At 38.9% G+C, this 16,885-nt stretch overlaps 2 long non-coding RNA genes across 2 annotated transcripts in view; both read right to left on the bottom strand.

Annotated features, from left to right (window-relative positions):
• Window positions 1-397: 397 nt before the first annotated feature.
• On the bottom strand, window positions 398-7,702 carry LOC110119931. The gene is made up of 3 exons (XR_002308454.2): window positions 7,140-7,702; window positions 6,882-7,019; window positions 398-983 (listed from the first exon to the last, which is right to left on the bottom strand). It is a non-coding gene; the product is annotated as an uncharacterized LOC110119931 (long non-coding RNA).
• A 3,883-nt stretch (window positions 7,703-11,585) lies between these two features.
• The window catches only part of LOC125386367, a 43,206-nt gene continuing 37,906 nt past the window's right edge, over window positions 11,586-16,885 (bottom strand). The window contains exon 3 of the long non-coding RNA XR_007226435.1: window positions 11,586-11,639. This is a non-coding gene — a long non-coding RNA (uncharacterized LOC125386367). The remainder of the gene's footprint in view (window positions 11,640-16,885) is intronic.

Here is a 16,885-nt window from a genome sequence, read left to right as displayed (position 1 = left end):
AGGCCCCGGCAAACGGAAAATATGAATCTCGATAACTTCCAGGCTTCGGATTCCTTTATTGCTCGTCCTACTTTTCCCAGGAAACAGCGGCGATCCGGTTACATCATAATTAAAGTCTTGCGGGTCTTCGAGACACGACTAACGATATCCTCTTCTTCGTGCTCCTGAGGATCGTCTTCGCAAGACGATCGGCAAGCTCCACGAGTACAAAGAGAATTCTCTCATAGAAATACGAGACCTTCGATCGCCCGAATCGTTTATGATCCTGTTTATCGTACGAAGTACCTTTACATTTTATTCATTTTTTTTTTCTCTTTTTTATTTGGAAGTAGTTTGCAATCCTCATTGAGAATTATAAATAAATTATTCTGGCGTGAATAATTATTATTCACTATAATGTGAATAATAAATGATTATCGTATGTTTGGTTCTAGCTGAATCTAATGTTTAAATCTAGACGACATTTTATCCATGGAAATAAATGATAGACGACTCTACGTTTTACTATGTTTCGTTATACTGTGTTAAGTATTGAGTGCGATATGTGTGCGCAACTGGGACATTGTAATTCTGTTAAGGAAAGCAATGAAAAAAGGAATAATCCAAATTTTGCAGTGAAACTCGGTGCTTATTTTAAGAAAAACACAGCAAATTGTTCGATCAAAATATTTTTTATTTTGATTTTTATAACTTTGAGCCATCTATCAGGCAAACGATGAATTCTATTTGTAATTCTGTCTTTAAAGTAGATCCAATCGTCGATCCAATTTTACACCTCATCCACTAAGTAGAAATGGATATCGGATAAAGCGTGTTGCATCGATCGGAATAGTTAGCAATCCGAGAGAGCAGAATGTCTAATGACCAATTTGGATCATTCGTTCGTATATGATAATTCCAATTCAACGTTTGTTTTGCATTAGTATCGTCTATTATATTCATTGTGACATATATGAGTGTTCTGTGTAGATTTTTGTTATATCCTGAATATTGGAAAAATTAGTTAATATCGGTTAATATTGGAAATATATATTGGAAATAAAAAACATATAAATTGGAAATAATAATATTGGAAAAAAAACATTTTTGCATCTTAGAATGGACGTAACTCTAGATGGATATGTTTTTGGGATTTTAAAATAATTTCTGTATTTTGTATTTTTAATGATGTATTTTTATATAGCTTGTTCGTAGAATTGCGTTTCCTATTAAATTCCGAATTGTCATCTACTCGACACTATCGATTCCTATAGAATGTAACAGTAATTTCTCAATAGCGACAAAATTACAAATAACATGAAACAAGATCCTCTACTCTTCTATTCAAATTAGTATCTTCTAATGGTTACCTCCTAATTATATTATCAAATTTCCATCTTGATCGATCAATACTTCCGTGTATATTACAGTTTTATGACATAAATGTATTCTATGTATAACGTTATATCTTATATTCTGCACAATATACTATAGTATAATGACAAGACATAAAGCGGAGGCTATATAAAATTAAAAATTTCGAAATTTCAGAATTCAGAAATTTTAAGTTCTCTCCTCCTCGTACATTATATATTATTATATTATATCATACAAAGTAGAATACATCAAAATAAATTTTACAACTGGAATATATCAATAGATTAGACTATTTATCATCTAATTTCCACGATATAGTATCATATTGTTATTGTTATTGTTATTGTTATTGTTATTGTTATTGTTATTGTTATTGTTATTGTTATTGTTATCATCATTATTTATCACCATTAGCGAGTATTAGCACCGTAATAAAATAGAATGAGTTTTAGAGAGACCATATTCGACGTATGGATGGTATTTCTTTAAAAAATATAGATTATATCATCCGAAACTTCTTCACCTACTAATTCCCTCTGTATAAAAGTAAAAAGGTAAAATTAAACTATTCCATCATTCGCAATTTTCCTTCCGCATATTTCACCCTCGTAAAAAATCATTTTTTACCTTTTTGCCACTTACGTCGTTGCCAATTCAATTGCTCGACCACTCGAGAACTATCGATTGCAAAAAATCATGGTAGAGGTGCGAGCTCGCGAGAATTCCGAGCCGTTCGGCGGCGGAAATCGCAGACGTGCGATCGACGTCGTTTGTCTGGCGCGAGATATGAATCGCGGTCTGTTTCGACGCGTGAAAACGTACGCTCGTGGAAGACGGGCACAGAATGGGCCAGGCTCGGTCGATATCGGCAAAAATAGGGGAAAAAAATAATGAAAATCGCGGCGTTTTTCGATAAACGAATGAGCGACGAGTTTGGTTGGACGCGCGGATAGCATTTATTTCATGGAAGAACAATTTTTCGCTCTAACTCGTGAATCATGGCTCGGAAAAAATGAAAAAAGATAGAAACAAAGAGACAGAGAGGAGAGGAAACACGCGTGAAGCCTTCGTTAATAGTAATCGTCTTATAGTTGTTTGCCTGGACATCGAAAAGGCATGTGACTTGATACTTGAAACTGAAATGCTTAAAACGCTTAAAATATCGAAGGTTGAAATACCTCAACTACTCGCAATACCTAAAGTCGAAACGAATGTTCGTATCCAATGCTAAAGTTGAACGGCGATATTTCAAAATTGACGATAAACTTTCTCAAAAATCGGACGATCCAACTGCGCGTAAATTATTTCCTTTTTTTTCTATAAAATCGGGGATAGAGTCATAGAAGAATATCGAAGAGAAACAAATAAAACGACCGAGCAAGGAATAAAACTGTGAAGCACAGTCTTCGAATGGTGCATGTTGCATGTCGAGAGATTCGACGACTTCCACTTCCATGGGCCGTTACGGTGTACCGGCGGAGGCAGGAGAGGAAGGGAAGAAACCAAGTAGCGAAGAAAATCGTCGGCAAGCAAGAATCAAAGATAGCGAACGTTCGAGAGCTGGAGGAGATTGCTTGAAATGAAAAGAGACGACACGCCGCACGTCGAGCAAGAAAGGCCAGACGAGAAGCGATGGGCTACAACAAGGAGAAAAGAAGAAAGACAGGAAAAAAATAAAATCACTGGACGAGTGTAGAGGCAACAAAGAGGACGAAGAATTGGGAAGAATAAGTCGAAAGCAAGGAAAGAAAAGGGCAACCCGGAGGGGGTGAATTAAATAGGGTAAGGAAAAGAGGAAAAGAGCGAGGGAGGAGGGAGGGCTAGTAGAGGAAAGAAAAGGAATCCGCGCCGCTACAATTAGGAAGAAAAAAGAGCGAAGCTTAAACGGGCAGACAGACGAGGAGAGAAAACGATAGAGAAGGAGGTGGAGAAACGGGACAAAGAGAAGAGTCGAGAGTACGAAAGAAACGGGGTGGCGAAGAAGGAGGATGAGGATGAAGACTGGTAGTAGGGGGCGGGGAGGGCTGAAGGGGGTTGCAAGATAGAGCCAAGAGGCGAGTGGAAACGAGAGCATCCGGTGGAAAAAGGGAGAAAGAGGCATGGAAGCAGACTATAATAGAGACTGAAAAAGAAAGAACAAGCAAGGGAAAAAGAGGACCGGGTAGACAGACGGTGAGAAGGAGAGGAACTGGAGAAAGGGGGAGAGAGAAAGACGTGACGCGTGGCATCACGTGGTGTATTGATCGTCGCGCAGCATCCACGAGAGCCATTCCGGCTGCCAACCTTCCTACCTACCCCAAGCACTACCCCCTTTCCCTCATCCGCCACCCTCCGCCCCACCCACTTTCCTCCAGACCACCATTCTCTCCTCCAACCTCCTCCTGCTTCCCTTCGTCCCTCCATACTTGCTCCTGCAACAAACCGACCCCTCGCCCCTCGATTCGCCCCTCTGCCCGCCATCAGCCCCCGGCGAAACCCCGTCAGACATCCATCGTCGTGTATCCAGCGAGTTAATTATTAAATGCATCGTCGTGCCTGCCAGGCTCTGCAATACGTCCCTTCCATCCACCACCTTCCAACATCCAACCCTTCTTCCTGCTCCCTTCCACCCTCTCCCTCCCTCTGCCCTTATACTCACGACCATCTCGCGTGGCTCCTTCTCACCCTTCGTCCACCAGCCAAACCGCTCCCACCCCCCGTCTCAGCCACCCTTCTACGGCGTGTCTCCCTTTCACTAGAGCCGATTCACGTACAGTCACTTCATTTTCCGCACGCTCTCTCCGACCTGGTGTAAATGCTGGAAAGGAACTCTCGATTGGGAACTTTCGGTTATTGAGCCGGCACATCAGGATCGATCACGCAAGTTGCGTAAGAGGACAACGCTGGACCGGTGCATCGACTTCGATTCGAGCTGCTCGCAGCGCAAATTCATTAAATCGTTAACTGGCAGGCGAATTTTATGGAATTTGTTCTGCAGATGCGATAAATAGAAATACACCGCGACATAGCCTTTCATTTTTATATCGTACGATGTTGTATCGTATTCGTGCGCATTTCCCTAACGATGTTATCCGAGTTAGTCGCATTGTTGAAAATCCTTTAGTCCGTGAAATTTGTCTTCTTTTAATCTTGTTTAATTCATCGCTTTAGTCGACGCGTCCACTGACACGCTTTGAAATTTTTGAAATTTCGTTTTAGTTAGCTACTTTATACGCGTAATTACATCGATCCTCTCTGCTTTTTGTTTTGTAAAGTTAACCAACTTGGCGAGGGAGCGGCTCGTTCGATCCTATCGTAACGGCTAGAATAATACGACCATGCGTGGTTGCATTTCGATGGGTTTTGGCTGATGACGGAAGAAATGAAATTTTGTGGTTGGATTTGTGATCGATTTTTGAGCAGGGCGTTGCTTTTTGGAAATACAGTCGACCATTTATATATGGAAGTTAGGTGAATATAGTATAAGATTGCGTAACATAGCGTAAAAAGCAGATTCAGTTCTACTTTGACTGAAATGGAATTTTTGATTGATTGTGAGAAATTGGTTGGCTATGTAGAAGGTACTGTATTTTGGGAAAATAGAGCGAATATTTAGCGTAAGTAGAAGTTGGATAAATATAGTTCTGAATTGTACAACGTGGTGTAAGATTAAAGTAGATTAGATCTGTATTAGTATTAGGATCGTTCTAGTTTCAAACATTTTGTATAAATGGGATTTCAACGAATGTAATATAAAATCGTATAAATATTTCTTCGACTTCCGGTTCTTTAACTGACGATTGATAAATGCAACATAATTAAAGAGAAATTAATAAAGAGTAACAGTTGCGAATTTACTATAAAAGATTGCTTTTAATATAATTTGACATATTAATTCGGATTATTCTATCGTTAATTCCGACAAAATAAAATGACATTAAATCAGAGTGTATTCGGAAAGTATCGAGATTCAATTTCTATTAATTTCAAGATTTTCTCTTATACCCGCTATAAATATCATATTTAGATTCTTGTCAAATTTCTAGGGAACGATAAAATTATTTTTCTACTGTTTTTACACTAAATATTTCCTGATGTATAATTTTATTTACAATAATTAGAACAGGTCCTTTCTTTTTCCAATATAATTTGTTATATGTAAAAATAAGAACTATCTTGTGATGAATTTCTAAAGCCATGCGCATTTCACTAGACGTTTTTATGCAAGATCAATTTTCACATAAAACGGATAGCTCGTCACTGCGAGTAACAAAGAACGACCTAAAAAAGACAGATTTAAATTGTAACAGCCAATGAATATAAATACGCTGGAATAGCTATTTTTATTTAAAATTGGAAAAAAAAGAGAAGTTGCAAACTTCGGAATTCTGGATGTCATCGCGATGCTTTTATCCTTAGCCTTTCGAAATTTACCTCTTATTCGAGTAAGTATGAATTTAGAATATGAATATAGATGCTGATAAGTAATTCGACGTGGAATTATAAAACTGCTGGAAAGTTTTCACCGGAAATTTATAATTTTAACTTGCCAATCCGTTAGCACTCTTTTACTGAATTTACAGAAATTTCAAATACACAAAAATAATAATAAAAAAATACAGCCATAAATAGAAACATCAAGAACGAAACAAATTCCTATTCGCGTTCCATTTGTTCGATCGTATCTGCGGAACTGCTTGTTTACCTAAAAATCCACAATCTAATCGTTCGTTAATAAATTATTATACCAAAGAGTTTTAACATCGTCAACTTGGGAGGAACTTGCAGGCAATTTCAACGCGACTAAATCGTCTGTGATGGCGATTTTTTAGCGAAACAGGAACAGGCGCTTAATTATTAAATGCATCGTCGTGTCTGTCAAGTACCGCGGAATATATATCGAGCTATTCAGAGCCGTATGATACGAACAAAATCCCTGAGAGCAGCGTCCTCTCATCGAGCAGAGTCGAGTGAAAATATTGCAAGGTTACAGCCGATTGAAAGCTTTTGCAATCTGAATTTCATTAGAGGGGAAGGGGGTGAGAGGGGAATTTTAAAGGAGGCAGCGAATTTCAATGTTAACAATCAACTGCAGGATGCAAAATGACGTTGGTTACCGGGTTAAAGAGCACCCAATTGCTATACAATTTCCTGCTGAATAATTGATAGTGTGTGTTAAACGAATACACAACGCTTCGAAATTGTCGCCGAGAATATTGGTTAATTGGTAACTGGACACAAACAATTGCGCGTAAATACAAGTGGTAATTGTTTTCGCTGAATTTGCAAATAGGAAAACAAATCGCGAAACCTGTACGATCGATGAGCGCGCCAAATCATTATATGTTTATGAGCTGAGCAATTTAATTATTTATTTATTTACCGACGAATTGCGTTGCTCTGTTGAGAGTGGGGATTTTTTATTTGGCGTCGTTTAATAATGGGATAATATTACGCACTGTTCTGTTATATATTTATTTGATTAACGAAGATTTAATCGCTAGTTTCCATAACGAAGATGTGTACGAACTGAGTGACGTGATTACCTTCAATGCGGTGTGTGATAGACGTTGAACGTTGAATTGTTAGACGAATGATTAGTCATCTTTTATATAGATTGTAACATCGTCTTCATATTTCAGAAGAAATTGTTTTCCAAGTCGAATACGTAAATAGTCTAAAAACTGAAATTAATTCTTAATGTATGATTACGATATAAATATAGAAATCGTTCACTGCGATACTTAAAACTAAGATTAATAATTTATGTTGGTAATTCACGAATAAGATTCTCAAATACGTACGATCCTTCGATCATCGAAACTATAATCCGTTTCTAATTTCTCAGCTATAATTTCAATTTCGTTAATGTCCAAGATTTGCGGAATATTTCAATCGTACGTTAGTTTCTAATTTTTCAAATCAACTTTCAGTTTCATAGCTACACAGTCAACACTAAAAAACTTAACATAGTGCGGAATTCCTCAACCGTAACGATTAAAATCTGGTATAATTCACAATCGTAATTTCGACTTTGATCATTTTCACAAATATAATATCGTTGAAACAATTTTTAGCTCCTAATTCGATTTCAACGTTGGAAAATACCAGTAACAAGAAGAGATTTCACGTTTCTGTTAACTAAAATCCTCCTTCCATTCGCAATTATTTCAGCCAAATACATGCAACATACGTCACATTAAACGTTGAACAACTTCACATTCCGTTTCGTCGCAATTATACGAATAATACTGTCGTTGGAAGGAGAAAAAAAGGTAAAGCTTGGGAAAGATTTACATGGAATTGTGCCGTGCGACGAAAAAGAAATGGAACTGCGTGCAAACAAGCAGCTCCTTTGAAAACTGGCACACAATGCGCCGAACGAGAAGCTAACAACACTTTGCTGGCTTCTCTCGCCTTCCCACGGCTCCACCTTTGCTCGTATATAACGCATTTTCGCCTAAACGACGTCGACAATGCCACGTGAAACAGACGTCAGAAACAGGTCACCGGTAGTTCATGTACGCACGCACATTTGCCCAACCAATCAAATTGCCACGACGTAGCTTTGCGTCCGGTTGCCAAGAACGTTACTCACCTGCCGCAGTGAATTGCCAAAATCCGCTGTTGATCAACTTGACCGAAGGTATCTCTAGTAGTCACGGAGGCCTCGTTAGGAACGTCATTTACGTTACAGTTGCAGAATTTTAGTTAGTGGCCGATTAACTGAACTTTTGATGCTTGAATTCGGTTACCTGAATGCAAGCCATCCTATTATACGAACGAAAAGTAATAGGTAGCGAGGAAAATTGATGGGCTCCTATTGTACGCGAATCCCAATTATATCAACTATTCTACTGCACCAACTTTGAATCTATTCTCGAATGTATTATACGGACGAGCAAAATTGGAATTATACCTGAAATACTATACCCAAGCATCTATCCAATTCGACCATCTTAACATTTTATAGAGACACGTGATTCGCAAGTTATATTACGTTCATGCGTCTATATATTTAATCCATGTTTTAATCCCCAAATTGCGGGATAGCATCATTTGGTTTATGTCCAAGCTTAACGTTCTGTCTGCAATCTCATCTTTGCTGACGACGTCCGCATAATATTGGGTCGTTTAAGCGCAGCTCGTGGTCGTTTTTACGTTTCTGAGTTTTAACAAATCCTCCGAAATTTCGTCGAATACTCTTCGAATTTCCAGGCTATCATCAAGTAGCCTTTATTGCCGTATGTTAGCTTAATTTTTCAATGGGAAGTAAACTTTGAACAGAACCACGGGAAAAATGAAAAATGATTTCAAAATGTTGCACGTAGACGCGACCCAGTATGCAGCTGAAGATATACGTAAAATATATATCGGAAATCTACAAATTGTTGCATGCATAGAAGTGAGTTAAAAATTCTTTCGTTCGAAGTCTCCTTTTTTTTTTTTTTAGAAAAATCGGGTTTGAAATTGGTGTCAACGCCGCGTTGACAGCTATTCCGAGGAATTTTCAAATTTCGAAAAAACACAGTAACTGCCGGGATAAGAGAAAAATTGACAAGTTTTTGCTGCCAAGCCTTCGATTGCTTTATGAATACAGAACTGTTAGGAACCGACGTCTGTGCATTCAGGTAGACACGTCGTAAATCCATAATACAGCACAGAAACAATTGGTGGATATGGGGTTGGCTTCCCCTTGGGCCTAGTCCCTCTGTTGACCTATATCATCACCTTGCTAACCTTCCAGTTATCAAGGGCTAATGTTCCAGATCCTTGGAGGATTATTTATCTTCCGATGATGTTACATCAGCCAGCAGGCAATTTGTCATGAATCGACTTAAGCGTTAATTCGTCTAATCTCGTTTTTCCTCGTCATCTTACACCAAATTACGTTTCATTGGCTGGATAAATCAGTTTTCATCTCATAACCAGAATATCAACTGACGTCTTACGTGAAATAATACTGGTTATTATTAATTATAATTATTATATTACAATTATTATAATTAATCGATTAATACTGATTATAGTTTCATACGTTGATCCGAGAATTAAAACGCAATTTGATTGTATGATATTACGGAGATATTATAAATAAGCAAGCCAGGATATTTTCACATAGCCTTTCATAGTTTCATAGCTGGAAGCCCAGATCAATAAGAATAATTTCTAGGCTGCGGATATTTACGCAAATACACATTTTTACGAATTAAAAAAAGGGTAAACAAAAGCATAAAAAGTATAAGTTAAAATACCCACGTAATGAATGGTCCCATCTATTAAATGTTTTAATCAATGGTCATTATACTGTGTTTTTCGTTCTACGTATATTACACTTTCAAAATTCCCATAGATGCATAGAAATCCACAGTCTAATCCTAATTTTCTACCGATGAAAATATTATATTTATTATTTATTTTCAAAATAACGTCCGCGTCCCAGAAGCTCCATCCTCTTAACAAAGCAAACCGACAGCCTCGAAAAACGATCACTGCATCGAGCGGCTCGCTGCAACGCTCTAAGGACGATCGCGAACGCATCGCCCGAGAAACGTAAGACGAACGATAAATATTACGAGAGCGTTACAGGAGAATTTAGGGGATGTAAGAAATCGAGGTGAAGGGAAGGTGGTGAGAAGAGCGACAGAGAGAAGATCGGTATATGGTACCGGAAGAGAAGGCGTTTTGCGAGGAAGAAGGGGTTTCCTGGCAGCAGCCGACTTTAAAGGCACTCGGTCAACAAGAGGCGCGAGCCTAAGTCCATCTTCTGACGACCGTGTGTCCAAGAATACGGGAAATTGAATAATTCGTTCAAACAATCTTCCCGTGGACAGATTCTATTTTTCTATCATTATTTAATTTGTACTTTACAATTTGTCCAGCTGGACATTTGGTAAATTTGTCTGACTTAATTGGTAGATAACATGTGGACAGCTATTCCCAGTGGGATACCATCTTCGAGTTTGACTATTTTATTTGTTCAGTGACAAGTACTGACAGTACAGACTTTGGTTTTTATATCCACATTCTGTGTATGTGTGTACGTTCTGTAACTATTATCCCGAAATAAATCTTTATGGCAGCATCATACGAATAAAGGAATGATAAAATAAGCGAATAAATCATACGTGAACAAGACGTCACGATCTATCAAGTTTATAAGATTTCAGTCTGCTGGAATAGTAAGACACGCGCCATTTATTGTAGATACACCCTTAATCCCATTCATCTGAAAATTATTCTACTAATTGAAGGATTTATATGAAACATTATCCTGTGTCAATTTTTGCCTTTCACCTTTCTAGATTCATCTTCATTCCCTTCGCGATTCTACGCTATCAATCGAAGAATTCACATCAAATACTACCCATGCCAATTTTCCCCTTTCACGTCTTCAGATACATCTTCATCCTGTCTACGAATCGATCCTATCGATCGAAGAATTCGCATCAAAATACTAGCCTTTGTCAGTTTTAGTCTTCCACATTTCTAGATACGTCTTCGTTCTCTTTGCGAGTCTATTCTATGAATCGAAGAACTCACATCGACCACTACTCCTCACGCTAATTTTTCTCACATTTCCGAGAAGTTTCCCGTTCAATGTACTCCGTATCGTCCTTCAAATAATTTCTATAACTCGTTCGCTCGAACAAGTCTGGGTAAAGAAACGACGCAAAGAACGAGGTACACCATCGATACACGCCACTTAACGTATCGAACGGGTGGCAATAACGGCAGGGCATAAGCCCTTGTTCTCGGCGCCTAAGATGCCCAGGTTCTTCCCTTATCTCGTCGAACGACAAGAAATTAAGACGGGGATGCCGTAGAGATAAGTGGGGAAATAGAAAACACGAGGAGACCAAGGGGCGGAGGGAGAAAGTCGCGACGAAGAAAAAGGAGGACAACGACGTAGGAGTAGCTGTAAGAAGAAGGTGCAAAACGAGGAAGAAAAAAAAAGTGGAGGAAGCAGCAGAAGAAGTACTCACCCCCTGAGGCCTGGAAGCCCTCTTTGCCAGGCCGGGCTTGAAGACACTCGGTCAACAAGCGAGCAGAAGCCCCAAGTCTCTGGCCGGTTTTCCTCCGGCGCGTACGCGAACCAGAGAAGGTCGTTACACCGTGAGACGGTTGCTATCACTTCTTCTTCACTATGTGACGCGACGCGACACTGTCACACAGGGGCTTCTCGAGCGTGGCGAGTGGCCCAGGGTAAATAGCCCGGACAGAGAAAAGCTCACTTTTTTCCACCGATACGAACGACGCCTCGAATTTGCTCGAACTCCCAATGAATTTGCCACGAGCGACGACTGCAAGTTATGAGAATTTTCTATGAATTTTCTACTGACGCGAATGACCTTTGGTATTTACCCTAGTTGTTCTGAATTTCCACTATCGTTTAAAAATAATTCGAATTTTGTACGACTTTTTCGGTGATACGCACGACGTTCAGAATTTATTCGACTTGACTCGTATTCGCGGTGAATTCGTCACTGATGCGAATGGCGTCTCGAGTTTACTTCAATTCATTCGAATTTGTCGATGCGAATGACTTTTGAAATTTCCTATAGTTTCTCACGAATTTTCCGCTATGATGTTCGAAAGTTATTTTGCGATGAATTTTGCGAACGACGCGTAGAGAATTTATTCGACTTCACTGGAGTACACAGTAAACTTTCTTGTAACGCGAATGGAGCCTCGAATTTACTTCAATTTAGTCGAATTTTCTCGGAATTTTCTACTGACGCGAACAACCTTTGCAAGTGATTCAAATTTGCCATGAATTTTCCACTGGCGCGACGCTTGGAGTCAGCTCGAATTTACGTGAAGTCACCGTGAATTTTTCACTGACACGAATGATATCGGGAATTTAGTCGAATCTACAACGAATCTTCCGTCGATACGAACGAAATTTCCGCGAAATGAATTTTCTACTAGCGCCTGAAATTTATTGGGACTTTCTCGAATTTCCCAACGACACGAATGAGGCCTGCCACTTACTTGAATTTGCGATGAATTTACAATAAATTTTCCATCGATACGAGCGACGGTTTGGAACGTAGCCAATTTCGCGATCAACTTTCCGCCAAAGCTTGGAATTTATTCGAATTCGTAACGAATTTACCACCGATACGATCAACGTCAGATTTCAAATAAATTTTCCATTGGCGTTTGGTATCTAGCAAAATGTTGCTGCGAATTTTCCACCGACGCTTACAATTTACATGAATTTACGGTAGATTTCCCACCGATACCGATAACATCCGAAACTTACTCGAATTTTTCACGGACACGAACTTCGCTACGGATTTTACCGAAACGTGTAAAGAATTATCTCGTCGAACTGTGACGACAGATTAGACGCGACTGGTGCGTCAGTCTGCGGAGAAATCGGTAAGAAAAGAGGATAGGAATCGGTCACGAGCAACGCGAATCTCTGCTCTCCTCGCAAATAGGAAGTGGGAACGCGTCGACACAGAGCGAAAAAGAAAGACAGAGAGGCTAAGTTTAGAGGGCCGTACACGGGTCTAAACGAAAACGGAAGAGAGAGGATGGCCAACGAAGGAGCGGAGACGAACACAATACACTTTGCACTCGCGCTGTTCCTCTTCGAGACGACATTACCCGTGTAACGGAACGAGAGGCAAGCGGGGAACGTAGGAAGAGAGAATGATTTTAGATTCAGTGCCAGAAAAATCGTCGGCCAATCGCGAACCGACCGCAAGACAAATCGAGATCGCCATCTCGCGGCCAACTGGGGCCATCGAGTGATTTTAATAGACCTTTGTCAGACTGGTCGATCGAGCTTTCCTAACACTAGAGAATTGACATTGATAACGATTTTTCACGATAGAAGTCTTTTATCATAAATCAATTGGTAAAAGAGAATATGAAAAATGTCCATTTTTGGGGATCTTGCATTGCTGACAATTGCATCTGATCAATCTGATGCATATTTAGTAAACTGCGACTGTTTTCGTATTTGTGGAAACTTTAAGGAAGATGCATATGATAAGTAAAAATATATAAAATATTCAAAACGTGCCATTTATTATAGAATTTATTGGATGAAGCAAATCCATATTACCATATCTGCTTAAGTTCTTAATAAAAGTAACATTAATTAAAAGTAAGAACATAAATTTGCATGGACACTCACAGTCTTCTAGTTAAAGAACAAAATATCATGAATAGGAAAAGATTGTGAACTACAAATCTCGAGAAAGTGACGTAAATGAAACCTGATCAAATTTTCTTGAAATTTAACAATAAGAATTAATCGTTCGCACAGTTAAGAATGTTATAATTCGCAGCAAATGAATAACCATCGTGCAGATTAATTAAACTTTATCGTATTACTAATGGCCTGGAGTATTAAACATTTGTCAGTACGCGTGTTCCGTAATATTCTTTAATGTTCCCCTTAGCCTTCGATCGATCTGAGATCGATGAACGGTAACGAGAATGGAGAGAGAAGTATGAGAAGTTTTGCAGCGATGCAGCGGTATTGCTTGAGAGAAAGTTGGAACAGAAGTTTCCGGGTACGGTACATTAAAGAAACGAAAAGTAAAAAGATACGATAGTGAGATAATAACGATAAATGATCGTGTCGCTCAGGAACCGGGAACACCATTAGTCAAAGCAGTTCTCGTTAAGTTTGCCAGGGATAATCGGCTGAAGTCTGTCTAACGTGTATCGTTTCGTTGCCTATGTAATTACACAATTGACGAATAGAATTCTGACAAGATGCAGCAGTCGTTTCTTTTCTCTATTAAGAATCCTGCATCGTTTACCACTTCAACTCTTCGGTTATAAATCGTAAAGGTAAAAACTCTAATGATCAACGAGCCATGATGAACGATAGAGATCCGTGCGAGTGTTTATGTCGAAATGTTATTAGCTAATCGCAAGCATTTAGTATCGTTACACTTATATGCGAGTATACTTGTGTACCTTACATCTTGCTGACTTATTTATCTCCAATTGTTAACAAATCACACACCCATACACTCTAATTAAAACAATGAAAACCTTCCTAGAGATTGTAGGTAATAGCACTGAAATCCCTATGCTATAGCAACAAACAAATGACACAGAAAATGCAAATATCTGTGGAAACTAATAGGAACGTTTAATAAATAAAATTAAAGAAAGGAACTTATGTACGTCATACGTCTTACTGGTCATTTCAATGATCCCTTCAAGTTGAATGGACTGAATTCGACACTGTGTACTCTAAATCACCAAGCTCTTTAGTACTGCACTAGTTATAGGACACACTGTATCATGTTACTATTGGAACGTGTCGATCGTCAATGTCAGTTCTTCGACCAATTCAGAGCGACTCTTAAATTGTACATGAAAATATTGACGTCCACTCCATCAAGTTCTTTAGCACTTTACATTAGAGTACTGTACTAATTGTAAGACACACCACATTGTGTCATTATCGGAACACGTCAATCAACGGTATCAGTTGTTCAACCAATTGAGAGCGACTCTAAGAGTGTATACCAAGTCCTTTAGTACTGTACTAATTGTACGACACATTGTATTGTGTTATTATCGAAACGTGTAAGTCATCAATCTCGTATCAGTTCCTCAGTCTCAATACGTCCCTCAATACGTTTCTCAGACTCTTATAATACGAACACGAGGATCGTGACATGTACAGGATCACGTGTCAGGGAAATTTAGTTACACGTGATAAGAATTAAAATTATCGAGAAACAAAGAAGAAACAAAGAGTCGAAGAAGATCATCCGAAAATTCACAGAGCGAGAAAGTGTTTGAGAAAATAGAAAATCATCCAGACAATTGCCATTATCCTTTCGTTTCTATTTTCCCATTAAACACGCTATTCCTTATATAATGTTACGCTTAATCTACTGAGATCTACATGCAAAGCCAACTGAGAACCTCTAAATTTCTATTTTCCAATTAACGAACGTCTTCTAGATGCTCGAAATCACTTCTAAAGACCCTCGGTCCGCGCAATGCACGCCCTATAGGCGAAACTTCGATGGATTAACCAGTTTGCACGCTGCTTGCTCGAGCGAGAACACGCTCTTACACTATAAATAAGACTTCGAAACTCGGCAGGCTTTGCTGAATTGGTTGCGTGCCGACGATGGGATACGCGAGATCCATAGATCCGTTCTCGTATACACGCGAAACGTTTGTCCACGGCGGTAGGACATCGCTGGATGCTGGTATTGAGGCCCGTATGACATTATCGGCCCTGGCATTTTCACTTATTGTTCGCGTATTGTTCACTGGCCACCGCTACGTACACTAAGTACAGGTATTGTCGTGGTTGTACGTTATTATCGGTATTCATGGCCGCTTCTCGGATTTGTATTTATGTATACGCGTCCTCCGGTTCCCAACTTCCGTTTTTGCAATCGATCGTTAATGTCATACCTCTAATCTCCATGATCTCGTGGTACACGGGTATTATTACACGATCGGATTGCTTCTCGATGAATTTTGTTCGTTCGATTCTGAACGAGCGAATTGCAACGGCTAGATATTGTTATAAATATTGTAGGTATTAATATACTCGAAACACTGGATGTTATATGTACTGAAAGACACGATCTATGATTTGTAAACGTCACATATCGTTCTTCAAATTTTCGTTCCGATTCGAACGATTCAGGATATCGAACTTACGAAATTTTGAAAATGAAATTGCTTATTGTAATCTGAATTTTAACGCTGAATTTTATCGAATTTAATGTGTATGGTATTTATAATCAGATTGTTTCCTCGGATTATGATTTTTATGGAAAATTGAAATTGCTAATTACAAACGTAATAATCGTTATAGTTTTTGCTCAATTGCTTCATCGTCATCGTGTTAGAGTTTAGACTCCTTTGATTTTCGGTTGGATGACTTTAAGATTTCATAGTGCAAGTTACTAAAGCAGGTTCAGGTGCATCGAGTTAGAAGTGGGTACGCATTAATATGACCATTGTCCCAGCGCGATCGTAAATGCATATAAGCATCGACGAAAATTCAACACTGTCCTTGTGCCTCGAACTCGACCAAATGGGATAACTTTGTGCCATAAACTATGCGCAAAATAACGCCGCATGTAACAAAGAGTGGGCCGAAATGCATCTGGCGATACAAACACCAACTCGAACAATTGGAATTGTTAGAAACACGATACACTGGTGCGTGGAGTAGCCATTTGTGTTTCCAACGATGAAATTGATCACGTGAACTTTCGTTATTTAAAACATGCAAATGTTTATATAGAAGATCGTTCTTCAGACGAGAATGTATTACTAAATTGAATTACGTTCGTTATCGTAATGTGACGTCACACGCTGATGCGATCGAGTACGTACAATTGTAATTTGACGAATAAAAAGTATATTGCAGTTAAACATCGTGTGATCATCGTTTCCCATGAAAATGTATTAGATTGCGAAATGTTGATTCAAGCACGTTATGGGCTTCCAGACAAATTATAATGGACCTATCTCATTCTTTGTCGAAATAACATATCTGACGTTAAATGCAAAAATAGGAGATCGCTGTTCT

Source organism: Bombus terrestris, chromosome 15, assembly GCF_910591885.1.
Source record: "Bombus terrestris chromosome 15, iyBomTerr1.2, whole genome shotgun sequence".
NCBI lineage: Eukaryota > Metazoa > Arthropoda > Insecta > Hymenoptera > Apidae > Bombus > Bombus terrestris.
Note: the sequence above shows the minus strand (reverse complement) of the source record. Positions and strands in the feature narration are given on the sequence as shown.